This window comes from Crinia signifera, chromosome 8 (assembly GCF_055691185.1).
Source record: "Crinia signifera chromosome 8, ASM5569118v1, whole genome shotgun sequence".
Classification (NCBI taxonomy): domain Eukaryota; kingdom Metazoa; phylum Chordata; class Amphibia; order Anura; family Myobatrachidae; genus Crinia; species Crinia signifera.
In genome coordinates this window covers 82555140-82567161 of record NC_139224.1, presented here as the reverse complement: position 1 = coordinate 82567161, position 12022 = coordinate 82555140, and the positions used below count along the sequence as shown (strand labels likewise).

The following is a 12022-nucleotide window of genomic DNA, read 5'->3' as shown; positions in this document are numbered from 1 at the left end:
GCTCTCAACCCTTTAACTCCCCCTCACCCCCTCTCTTCTCTCTCTCTCTTCTCTCTCTCTCTTTCCCTCTCTCTCTCCCTCTCTCTCTCTCTCTCTCTCTCTCTCTCTCTCTTTCTCCCCCTTCCTTTCTGTCTCCCATTGTGTGTTTCTGCATGCTTCCATTTACACAACTGGTGATGATTATACATTTTTACATGTTGCAGAAGTTTAAATAACTTTTCAAAACAATAAAATAGAACCGTTCATTAACAATAATGCTTTTTTGAAAGACTGAATTTAAATTTTTTTTATATTAATCCATCAGAATAGGTTTCCCTGTGAGCATTTACATCATTACACAATGCTCCGAGTCCAGCATCAATTTAACACAAAATGAAGAGAAGGAAAGTTCTCAGTATCTATAGAACAGTCCCAGCTGGTGCTTTGAAATCACAGTGATTCGGTGGATAAAGGATGTGGTATTTGTGTATGTGTAATATACTGTAGGTGTTATCAATGGAAGGAGAGAGACTAACGAGGCTCAGTATTGGAGTTTGCTTAGATAAATGTTATTTCATTATATCAGTGTGCAACAAATTGGATTTTTATTATAGTGAAGCTATTCATAAAATGTAAATGTTAATTATCAAAAGATTTATATAGTACAAGTATAGTCATTCACATGTAGCAAAATGTGTATATACAGTATGTGGTCACCTTTAACAAAAAAAATGGTATTTTATTTGTGTAAACCAAAAATAATGTTTGTTCAAATAGTCCTATAAGAAATGCACATAAGTATTAGCAGTCATTACTAGAAACTGCACTTTATACCTTTGATATACATGTTATCAGGCATATGGCTAACCAGAGCAGGACAGTTAAACCACATTCCAAACATAAAGTGCAGTTAAAATACTACCGTAGTTAACACAAAAGGAATCTCATTCTATTAAAATATTTGTAAAACTAAAACAAAACTCTGCATATTCTAATTACATTAATTAGCTACATAATGTCAGTTTTTGTATATCACCAACAAACGTTTACATTTTGACACTACAGTATCCTGTGCTACAATTCATTCTGCTACAGTAGGCGTACCAACTTAATTTGTTAATACAGTTGTTATTTAAATTCTCTTTAATTTCAAAACCCAATTCATTTTTATATAAAATAAAAGAACATTATTAAACGTAATAAAGAAAATAATATTCCACAAACTAGGTATAGTAAAACGTAGCCTGAACGATTATTCTTTAAAATCCAGCTAGTCTAACATTTCATTATGCTCAGAATCAGGACATTTTGAAACACATAGACCAATATTATAGATTATTGCAATTTCTAAATAGGAAGTAAAACAAATTAGGAAATATATTCAGCAAGTAACCTATATATAGCTAGTTTTAATTTCTAGGTAATTCTTAAAAGCTATTTACCTTCGCTGATGCTCAGCGTCAGTTTTCTGTGCTGACCAGTGTCCTTGAGTAGGGAGGGATTAACCAGCCACAGAACTGTACTTGAGAGCAGGTGGACAGATTGGGAAGGAGGTTTAGCTCTCTGGATAATAATGATGACACTTGCAGAAATAGCTCTGTGTAAGTAATAGGATTATCAGTGAGGGACTTAGAAAATGTTGTTCATTAGTGCAGGCCAATAAGGAAGCTGCTGATATCTGTTTTCTAAAGAAGAAAACATAAAAAATAACAAGAGAATAGAAATAAAATATACAGTGTAGGCCTATTGTATAGTAACATTCCACTTCGGCAACAGTATTAGATCATAAGTCTGAAACATGCAAAGTTCATGGTTCACATTTGTTATAAACATGAAAATTCCACAATGTACTACTGCTTTGCAGAAATAGTATGCTATTATATGGTAAATACATGGTGCATCTTGTGGGATTAGGCAGTTAATATACAGCAAGTTTTCAGTCAATACTGGGGGAAATTTACTAAGATGTGTATTCTACGTCACATGTGATGTTGCTATGGGCAACCAATCAGAATCTACTTCTTATTTATTTAGCACCCTCTAGAAGATAGTAGACAGGATCTGATTGGTTGCCCACAGCAGCATCACATGTGAAGTAGAATACACATCTTAGTAAATTCCCCCCACTGTGTTTCAGAAATATCTAAAAAAAAAAACCATGTAATACAAACTCTGCTAGGTACATTGGATTCATGCTCCTACCATCCATGCATTATGCTTTTCTCTTCACAAACTCTGCTAGGTAAACTGTTGTATAATTTATACTTCTAATTCTCAGACTGTAGCAGTGTGACACCCCCAGAAGGTGCCTCACTGAAGGGGACAGTCCAGGCCCCATTGGAGGACCCAGCCACCAGTATGGGGTTAACTATTCCCCCATTTCATTGTATACGTCTGGAAGGAGAAGGGGCGGAGCTGACCTGGCCTGATGATGATGCAATTTGTGTTACCATATTGAATAATAATATAATCACTAGTGTATTTACAAAACCTACAGATTAAAACTATTTATTACAAGCAGACAGTTTCCATCCAGCTCCAACCATTCAGAGTCTCCCCTTTACTCAATTTTTAAGAGCTAAGAGAATAACCAGTGAACCTGAAGAACTAGAAGTTACCCTAAATGATAGGAGGAGGACATTTCCAGAAAGGGGTTACAATAAAGAGACCATACAGGCAGTGCTGGTGCGAGGCACCAGAGCGCCCCAGGCGGGGAGGGGGAACGCTCTGGTGCTCACCTGCCCTCCCGGCCGCTGTACAGGAGGGGGGAAGGGTGCTGGTGATTGGGGGGGGGGGGCTTTACAGGAGGGGGGGCACCTCGGGGGGACGCTGCGGTGTTCACCTACCCCGGCCGCTGTACAGGGGGGTGCCGGTGACTGCGGCGGGCTGGGGTGGGATGCCTGGTGTGATGTGGCGGCAGGCCGCCACGTCATTTCCCGGGTGTTGGGAGGGTGGCGGGGGGTATAGGAGGCCACTGGTGCCACTCACCTCTCTGCTCCCTGCTGCACACTGGTGCCCTCCAGTGTCCCTGCATACAGGCAGCAAGAAAAAGAGTTAATTCAATTGCCAGAGATGAATCTATGAAGACTAAGATCCTACAGAATACTGAAGAGTCCAATAATTAGGTACAGAGATATAGCACAATTTCTACCGCTGTAAGAGATATAACTCACCGCAATTGGCCTGCAGTACAGGAAGAATTTAAAAGTCTAAAAATATCCTACATTAGACATTGTTATCAAAGAGGCAAAAACATTTGTGATTGGTTGGTCCATACAGAAGTCACACAACAACTTATTAAATCTACGTAAAAGTTTATGGGATGCCATAAATGTATAGGTTGTGTAGGTTGTGTGACCTGTAGCCACATGATTATTGGCAAATACTTTTGTCATCCATACACGGAACATAAATATTTTATTAATTTAACATGTTCCATATCAAATGTGGTGTATTTAATAAAATGCCCTTCTGGATAATTATGCAGGGGAAAACCATGAATGCATGTTACTACATAGATCGGCAATAAGAGCTGCAATTAACGGTAAAACAGTAGATCAACCAATTGCGAAACATTTGCTGAAGCTAAACATAATTTAGCTAATTTCAGCCATATGATTATAGATCATATCCCTGATGACGGTAGGGGAAGGGGGGTGGGGGTGGCGGATGACAGACATCAAAATGATTGAGATGTGAAGCTAAATGGAGTTATACCCTGGATCAGAGCCGGCCCTAGGCATAGGCAAACTATACAAATGCCTAGGGCATTTGGAATGCCTAGGGCAGTGTTTTTCAACCACTGTGCCCTGGCACACTGGTGTGCCTTGAGCTGTCCTCAAGTGTGCCCCCAGATCTAGGGATGTCCAAATCAGTTTACAGCCACCACCTGTTCAACTGTTATTTACTGGTCTCTTCTTTTCATGTAAACGGCCAATGTATTTTATTTTTGTTAGCTGTGGGGACCAATGTGATTGTTTTTTTTTTTATATGGGGGCCAATGGGTTTTGACCTGTGGGGATCTCATGGTGTGCCTTGGCAGTTTTAAAATCTTATTTAGTGTGCCGCAAGGTAAAAAGGTTGAAAATCACTGGCCTAGGGGCACCAGCAGCTTCTGCTGATTAAAATGATATGCAGCATGCCTATATTCTGTGTGTGATTGAGGCTATATCTGCATATGAATTAGTGTATTCATGGAAATCACTGTAACATAGCATTCCGTATGCAGGTACAGCCACAGCCGAACACAGCATATAGGCATGCCGCATATCATTTTAATCATCGGAAGCTCCTTGTGTGACCTGGTCACATAACAATGCAAATTAGATGAATTTTCAGCAAAAAAGGCACCCAACATTAGCAGAACTGGCCAGGAGCTGCATGGCCTATTGAGGCAAGATGTATGAGGAAACATCTGTAGCCAAGTAGAGGCAGAGGTCACAGTGTTAGCGGCTGTGCGAGTGCTGTCTGCGGGTGGGTTGGTTGTGCAATAGTGTTCGGCATATGTGTAAGTGGCACTGTGTGTGTCATGTATAAATGCATTAATAATGTGCGACATATGTGTAACAGGCATTATGTGTGTCATGTGTATAAGGGCATTAATAATGTGCAACATATGTGTAAGGGGCATTATGTGTGTCATTATGTGTATGAAGGGCATTAATAAAGGTTGGCATAATGTGCAAGGGGCATTATGTTTATAAGGACATTAATAATGTGTGTCATGTGTAAGGGGCATTACTGTGTGGTATTATCAGGGGTGCCGAGAGAAAGGGGTAGGGGGTACAAATTACCCAGGCCAAAGTCTGATGGAAGGGCCCAGTTGGGGACCCCAGGCCCCCTCTCCTTAAGTGACAGCAGCATCTGCAGCTCTTCTCCTCTGCCCAGCACACACTGCTTTGTGCTGGGTTGCAGTGTGGCCATGGAGGTGCTTAAAATACAATATTTTCTCAGGATTTTTTCTAAGGGTATAATGTGAATAATGGGAGGAGTAATGTATATAAGGTAAAGTCAGGGGCGTAGCGCCAATTTTTGCACCCCCCGCGGGATAATTTCGCCCCCCCCTCCCTAAATTTAGCGCTGCCTCAGGCTCCCCGTTCTTACCCTCCCTCCCCCGCCACGTCTGTATTCCGCCGGGAGTCGGGACCGCGTATCTACTAATCTGCGTCCCAGCGCCTGGCTCCTTGAGTCAAATGTCCATTACAAAATGGCCGCCTCCTTACAGCAGACCGTTTGTAAGAATGCTAGAGGAGGCCGTCGCTGCCTCCTCTAGCATCTTAAAAAATGGTCTGCTCCTAAGGAGGCGGCCATTTTGTAATGGACATTGGACTCATAAGGAGCCAGGCGCTGGGATGCAGAGTAGTAGATATGCGGTCCCGACTCCCTGCGGAATACAGACGCGGCGGGGGAGGCAGGGGCCGGGCACAGTAAGGAGAGGGGTGGAGGGCAGTGTCCGGTGCCAGCATCCGGTGCCCACACAGCCCCCACTCCCCCAAGCAGCGAGGGCTGCCTTACGCTATCTACGCCACAGGGTAAAGTGGTACTACTGTGTTATGTAACGTGAATAAGGGACCCCATCGCATGATATAATGTGAATAAAGTTGCACTACTGTGTGGCATAATTTGAATTGGGGGTACTATTGTGTGGCCATGCCCCTTCCCAGCAAGAACACACCCCTGTTTGGGCTGCGCACCGAATGTGGGCACTGTTTCTATTTAAAATATTGAGGGTAGGAGCACCAAAATGATGACTGCTATGATGAGGGTTGATGGTGCTGGGAAAGGGGAGCAGGATCAGAGGCGGAACTAGTGGCGGTGCTAGGGGGCACCAGCCAAAATCTTGCCAGGGTGTCATTTAGGCCAGGGCCAGGTCTGCCCTGGATACATTGAAACACAGGGGGCTAAACGAATTGAACTTCAATATTTTTCTGTAAGATACCTACCATCATGTTTCAATAATGGGTGTGACACAGACATGTATATATGGCTTAATATTGATACAGGTTGAGTATCCCGTATCCGAGTATCCGTTATCCGAATTATTCCGAAAACCATACATTCCAGAAAGTGAAAAAAAATTATTTTTTTTGCTAAAAACTCACTGGGGATATTTGTAACAGCACTACTGGTGACATGATATGTAACTGGCACTATATATGTGCAAGAAAATGATTGCTTGGCATTCAAATTCAATATCTGAGATAGTACACAAATTTTGTTTCATGTTTTGAAACCTTGTTTTTTGAACAAATAAAATATATTTGTGTGTATTTTATGTGGTAATAAAATATATTTGTGTTTATTTTATGTGTTTATACAGCATACATGCAAGATACTTCAAAATACATAATTGAAATATTAAAATATTCCGAAATACGGAATAATCCGTTATCCAAAATTCTCCTGGTCCCGAGCATTTTGGATACGGGATACTCAACCTGTACTGGATATACTGATACATGTTATAAATAAATGTAACACATGCTGCTATTTAATTGTAACTTTTTATGTCACATTTATTATGTCTGTATTTTGTAACACAGTTTCCTCCATCTGCCTGCGCTGCCTGACGTCACCGGGCACAGGCAATGGGAGAGGGGAGGGTGTTCCCGGAAACCTGTGTACGGAAGCTGAGGGTGGTACTGTAGCTGGGCATGTGGAGCAAGTGGTCAGGGTGATGTAAGGAAAGTTGTATTCTATGTTATTTGTTTGTCTAAAGCCTGAGGACGCGAATAAAGTCCCAAAACATTGAATACATAATGGCATTTGTCTGATCATTTGAACCCTGCATGACAAGTCCGGCGAGTATTATTTTTCTGACCATATTTAAAATTACAGTTCGCTTGTCAGTGATCTTCCCTTTAATTCATCACTGATAAGTTGTTCGCTACAATGCTACTATTATACTGGTGTCTCTGCCGTGGTATACTTTTTGTGCAGTTCGGATAGTGTATTGGGGGATAGGGCAGTCACCACTATGCAGAGAAGGGGGACAGACAGTACGAGACATGTCTAGAGTCAAAGGCCATGCCCTTTTCTGCGAGACCACACTCCCTTTCTGGAGCACGTACACTTTTTTTTCACATGCATATGAAGGCGGGAGGGGCATTTTACCTTTTTGCACTGGTTGCCAAATAGTCCTAGAAACAGCCCTGACAGAGCCACTCCCCTCCACTGGCAGCTGTAAGGTGAGGAGAGATTGCTGAACACTGTAGCCTGGACAGAGGAAAGCAGGTCTGTCAGTGGCAGTGGTGTAGCTAGGTGCCACATTGAACGGAGTAAGGGCATGTTTCACGCCCCCCACCCTGATTTGTAGTAGGCGGGGCCCTTGCGCAGCAAAAAGGGGTCGCAGCCTAACATTATACCACACACTGTAATACCCATTACACATAAAGCCACAGATGGGGTGGGGAAGGGTGAGTTTGGGACTAGAGAAAGAGAGGTGGCAGGCCGGAGAGAGTAAGGAGAGCGGAGACAGCAGCAGAGGGGGGGGGGGGGGGGCAGCAGGGGAGAGAGGGTGACTGGGTGGGTGGGAGAACAGGAGAGAGAAAAGGGGATGGGAAGAGAGCGAAAAAGAGGAAAGATGGCGTGGGGGAGAGGTGAGAGAGGGGTGAGGTGACGGCACAAGAGGGGGGGGGGGCGTAATACAGGGTGAGGTGCACACGGGGCTAATAAGTAAGGTGATGGAAGAAGATGTGAAAGGGGGTTAGGTGAGAGGGGATGAGGCAACAGGGGAGTGATAGGGAGGGTGAGGTGCTTGGTTGGGCAAAGGGGTGAGGTGATGGGGGTGAGGTGACCAGGGGTTACTTGAGAGGGGGTGAGATAACAGGGGGCAATAGAGAGGGTGAGGTGGTGGAGGGGCTGTGATAAGGGGCAAGAGGGAGAGAGATAATTGGGATGAATTGACAGGGGAAGAGTGTATGGGAGGGTAGGTGAGGCAAGTCTTCTCACCAGCATCTGAGGGATTATCCCCTGCTCTCTAGTGCCAGCCCGCCACTTGAATGGGGGGGGGGGGGGATCCACTGCTCTGTTTAGGAGGGGGGGTCAGGCAGCTGCACTCCTAGGAGCAGGGGCAAACACAGGGTTTTCATGGTGGGTTTCTGTACATGCACATAACTATAGATACACAAATACCCACACACAACACACATACCATAGATACACACATCATGTACACATGTGGCACCCCAGTGCAGTGGTGCCCCTTGTGCCAACTTTTATGTCTCTTGATTGCAGCAAATGCTGCCTGCAGAACCCCTTCCCTGTGACCAAGGCTGTGAGGGGTTTAACCAACCTGGCCAGCACTAGGACCCAGCAGCCACCCTCACCTGCAGTCCTGTGAGGAGAAGCCTGCCCGGGATGCAGGAAGGAGAGGTCAGCCAGGCAGCGTGACAAGAAGAGAAGGGAAAGCCCTGTGAAGGAGAGCTGCAGCGTGGAGTGGCAGAGCCCAGTGTCCGATAGAAAAGGAGTGTGAGAGAAAGGTGAAAAAGGCTGCTGTCCCAAGTGTGAGGAGGAACAGGAAGAGAGAGAGGGAGCACACTGGAGCACCCATCAGAGGGGCCAGACAGCATGCAGCTGTATAGCCAGTGATCTATGTGGCAGGAGCCAGCAACACCCAAGGAACTGATTCAGTCCCCCTGTGACAGCATCTGCACCCTTGTAATACCCAGGAGGGTCATCCCATACTACCTGCTTACAACCCACATACAGAGAGGGGTTGTTGCTTCAGCCACAACATTAGCTGCTTATCAAGAATAGGGGGACCCCTAAAACCAGAGCGGGGACAGCACCTGTGAGACTCTCACTGTCAAAGCCGGCCATGTATTGAGGCTACGTCTGCAGCCTGTTGTGCAGCTACCAACAGGAGGTTACCCCAAGACAGGGAATCTGCCTGTCCCTCAAAACGTGAGGACCGTTTATTGTTAAGTTTTTCCCTGTGGAGTATAAATAAGTGTGCACACTATTATAGGGACGTACCCTTATTTGTTGGAGGACTGTCGACGTGGGACGATTGTTGTGAGCCAGTGATTGGTTGAACCGTGACAGTGTATGTTGATTTGCCATTAAATTGCATTTAAGCTGTTGAATTGTTTAGATTAACTGCAGAGCCATAGAGTGAAGCTAGATACGTACAGCTTAAGCAGCGCTACCTTGTGGATAATAGTTAGAACCGCTATAGTTTAGCAGAGTATAGCAGAGATGGTAGAGGCAAATATAGTAGAACAATTTAAACATGCTTGGGATAAGCATATTGATATCCTTACAAAAAGATAAGGTACTCTTTACCTAGAAGGGTGCCCGAAGCGTGGCGAGCGCAGCGAGCCCCGCGAGGGGACGCGGATACCTTCACAGGTAGACGCGTCCCCTCGCGGGCTTCACAGGTGTCGGCGTCGCCACGGACACCTGTGAAGCCCGCGAGGGGACGCGTATAACTGTGAAGGTATCCGCGTCCCCTCGCGGGGCTCGCTGCGCTCGCCACGCTTCGGGCTCGGTGGCTCGCTGCGCTCGCCACACTATTATATTCTCGCTCCACGCCCTAGTGGATAGTAGGGCATGAAAAGGTCGGAGGACGCGTACCGCCGCCCCTCGCGGGCTCGCTGCGCTCGCCACGCTTCGGGTTTGCGTGGATCGTGGGGTGGCGTTAAAAATTGGGGGGGGGGGCATTTAAGGGTTAATTGTGCTTATTTGGGCTCTGTGGCCCATTTAACATTGATTCCTAGGGCCAAATCGGGTCCATTGAGGCATTTAACAGTCAAATCGCGGTCAATCAGCCTTTTTAACATTGTTTCCTATGGGAAAATCGCGGTCATCGCGGGCATCGCGGGCATCGCGGCCATCCCGATTTACCCGCGATGCCCGCGATGCCCGCGATTTTTACCCCCGATGACCGCGATTTCAATCGCTGGCGCCCTTCTAGGTAAAGAGTACCAAAGATAAGGATCAAATATGGTTTGAGCCGACGTAACATATTTAAAAAAGGGGCAGACTAGATGGGCCAAGTGGTTCTTATCTGCCCTCAAATTCTACAGTTCTAAGATGTTTTGATACAGTTGGCACGGAGAAAAAAGGGTACTTGTTTCCTAGCACGGCGCCCATCGGGTCCCATCGCATACCTTAACTTAAGGTATGCGATGGGACCCGACCGACCCGATTTCGGGCTTTTTTGAGGTTTCCCGACAAATGTAAAATCGGGTCCATCGCATGCCATTATAATGGCATGCGATGCGACCGACGTGACCGACCCAATTTTACATTGTAAGCATTGTATGTAATGTTAAATTCCTATGTAGATCGGGTCCATTGGATGCCATTATAATGGCATACAATGCGACCGACCCGATTTTACATAGGAACCAATGTTAAGTGGCCCCCCATACCCAATTTTTGATTGTACACCCACCCTGATGGGTAATTTGTATGTGTAATGCCCCCCCATTGTTAACGCCACCCCACGATGTACCCCAAACCTGAAGCGTGGAGAGCACAGCAAGCCCACGAGGAGCGGCGGTACGCGTCCTTCGACCTTTTCATACCCCCACTATCCACATCGGCGTGGAGTTGACTTTATATATAGTGTGGCGAGCGCAGCAAGCCACCGAGCCCAAAGCGTGGCGAGCGCAGCGAGCCCCGTGAGGGGACGCGTAATACCTGTAAAGTAATGCTCGCCACGCTTCGGGCTCGGTGGCTCGCTGCGCTCGCCACACTATATAAGGTCATCTCCACGCCGAAGTGGATAGTGGGGGTATGAAAAGGTCGGAGGACGCGTACCGCCGCACCTCGCGGGCTCGCTGCACTCGTCACGCTTCGGGTTGGCGTTCATTGTGGGGTGGCGTAATTTACCATTAGGGTGGGTATACAATAAAAAAGTGGGGTCTGGGGGGCATTTTACATTGGGTCCAATGTAAAATCAGGTCTCAGTGACCATTTTACATTGATTCCAAAGTAAAAATCGGGTCGGTCGCCAGGGCCGGCGGAACCCGCTCAGCGAGGAATGCAAAGCAGGTAGGCGCTGGCCAGTAGAGGCGCTCTCCCTGCTCTGCACCCTGCTCCTGCTGGCTGCCGCTGCCTGTCCTACTGCAAGACATGCAACATGAGGCACTTACCCACCGCTGATGTCTTGCATGCAGCAAACGGTTAGGGTCGGGGAAGGCAGAGCCGTGATGAGATCTGCAGAGGATGGCTCCAGAGTTACTGCTGACTGCAGTACTGCCAGGAGCCACTAGATGCCCTCTGCTGATCCCACTGTGGAGCTCTGCTCTTATCAGTGGGGAGAGACAGCCCGGGACCCGGCTGGAGAGAAACTGGCTGATTGTAAGTTTGTTTTTGTCTGTCTATATCTGTATCTCTGTTTGTCTGTATATCTCTCTCTGTCCATATCTATCTCTGTCTGTATCTATCTATCTATCTATCTATCTATCTATCTATCTATCTATCTGTCACGATCTGAGCTTTCAGACAGACTTTCTTACCGGCTAAGTGCCTCCGCAGGTTCAGCTTGCGGTCCAGATGTCATCCCTGCCGGCGTCCTGTCTGCCGTGCGCCATCACCGCTGCCATCCTCCAGTCCTCTCAGCGCTGCTGAGTCCGCGGCTGCGCGGCGCACCGCTCTCCTGTCCCCCAGTGACAGTACTCAGTGCACGGCAATCCGTCTGTCCGCCGCCATTGCTCCCAGCCACAAGCATGGCGTGCACAAACATACTTTCCCGCCATAGCAGACATGGGGGCTGCCATGTTTTTCCCAGTCACATGTTTGCTCTGTCCAATCCTGATGGTTCTGATCTCCCAGTCATACCTGCCCGGCCAATCCTGGCCACTCAGTGGGTATAAGTATGCTGGGAGCTCTCAAAACCATTGCTAGTGCTTCAGTTGTCTCCAGTGTGTGTTCAGCTGTCCTTGTCTCCGTGCAAGTGTATTTCCTGCTGGTGTTGTCTCCTCTATGCTGCAGTGTATTCCAGGCATTCCATCTCCTGTGAAGTCCAGGTTATTCCATCTCCTGTGATCCTGCTTCTACAGCCCAGCACTCAAGCCTAGCTCCGGGACTCTGG

At 46.7% G+C, this 12022-nt stretch overlaps 1 protein-coding gene across 1 annotated transcript in view; it reads right to left on the bottom strand.

Annotated features, from left to right (window-relative positions):
* The window catches only part of PDC (phosducin), a 40577-nt gene extending 39030 nt beyond the window's left edge, over nucleotides 1-1547 (bottom strand). The window contains exon 1 of the mRNA XM_083156749.1: nucleotides 1422-1547. The gene's annotated coding sequence lies outside the window, so the exon portion shown is untranslated. The remainder of the gene's footprint in view (nucleotides 1-1421) is intronic.
* Between the last annotated feature and the right edge of the window lie 10475 nt (nucleotides 1548-12022).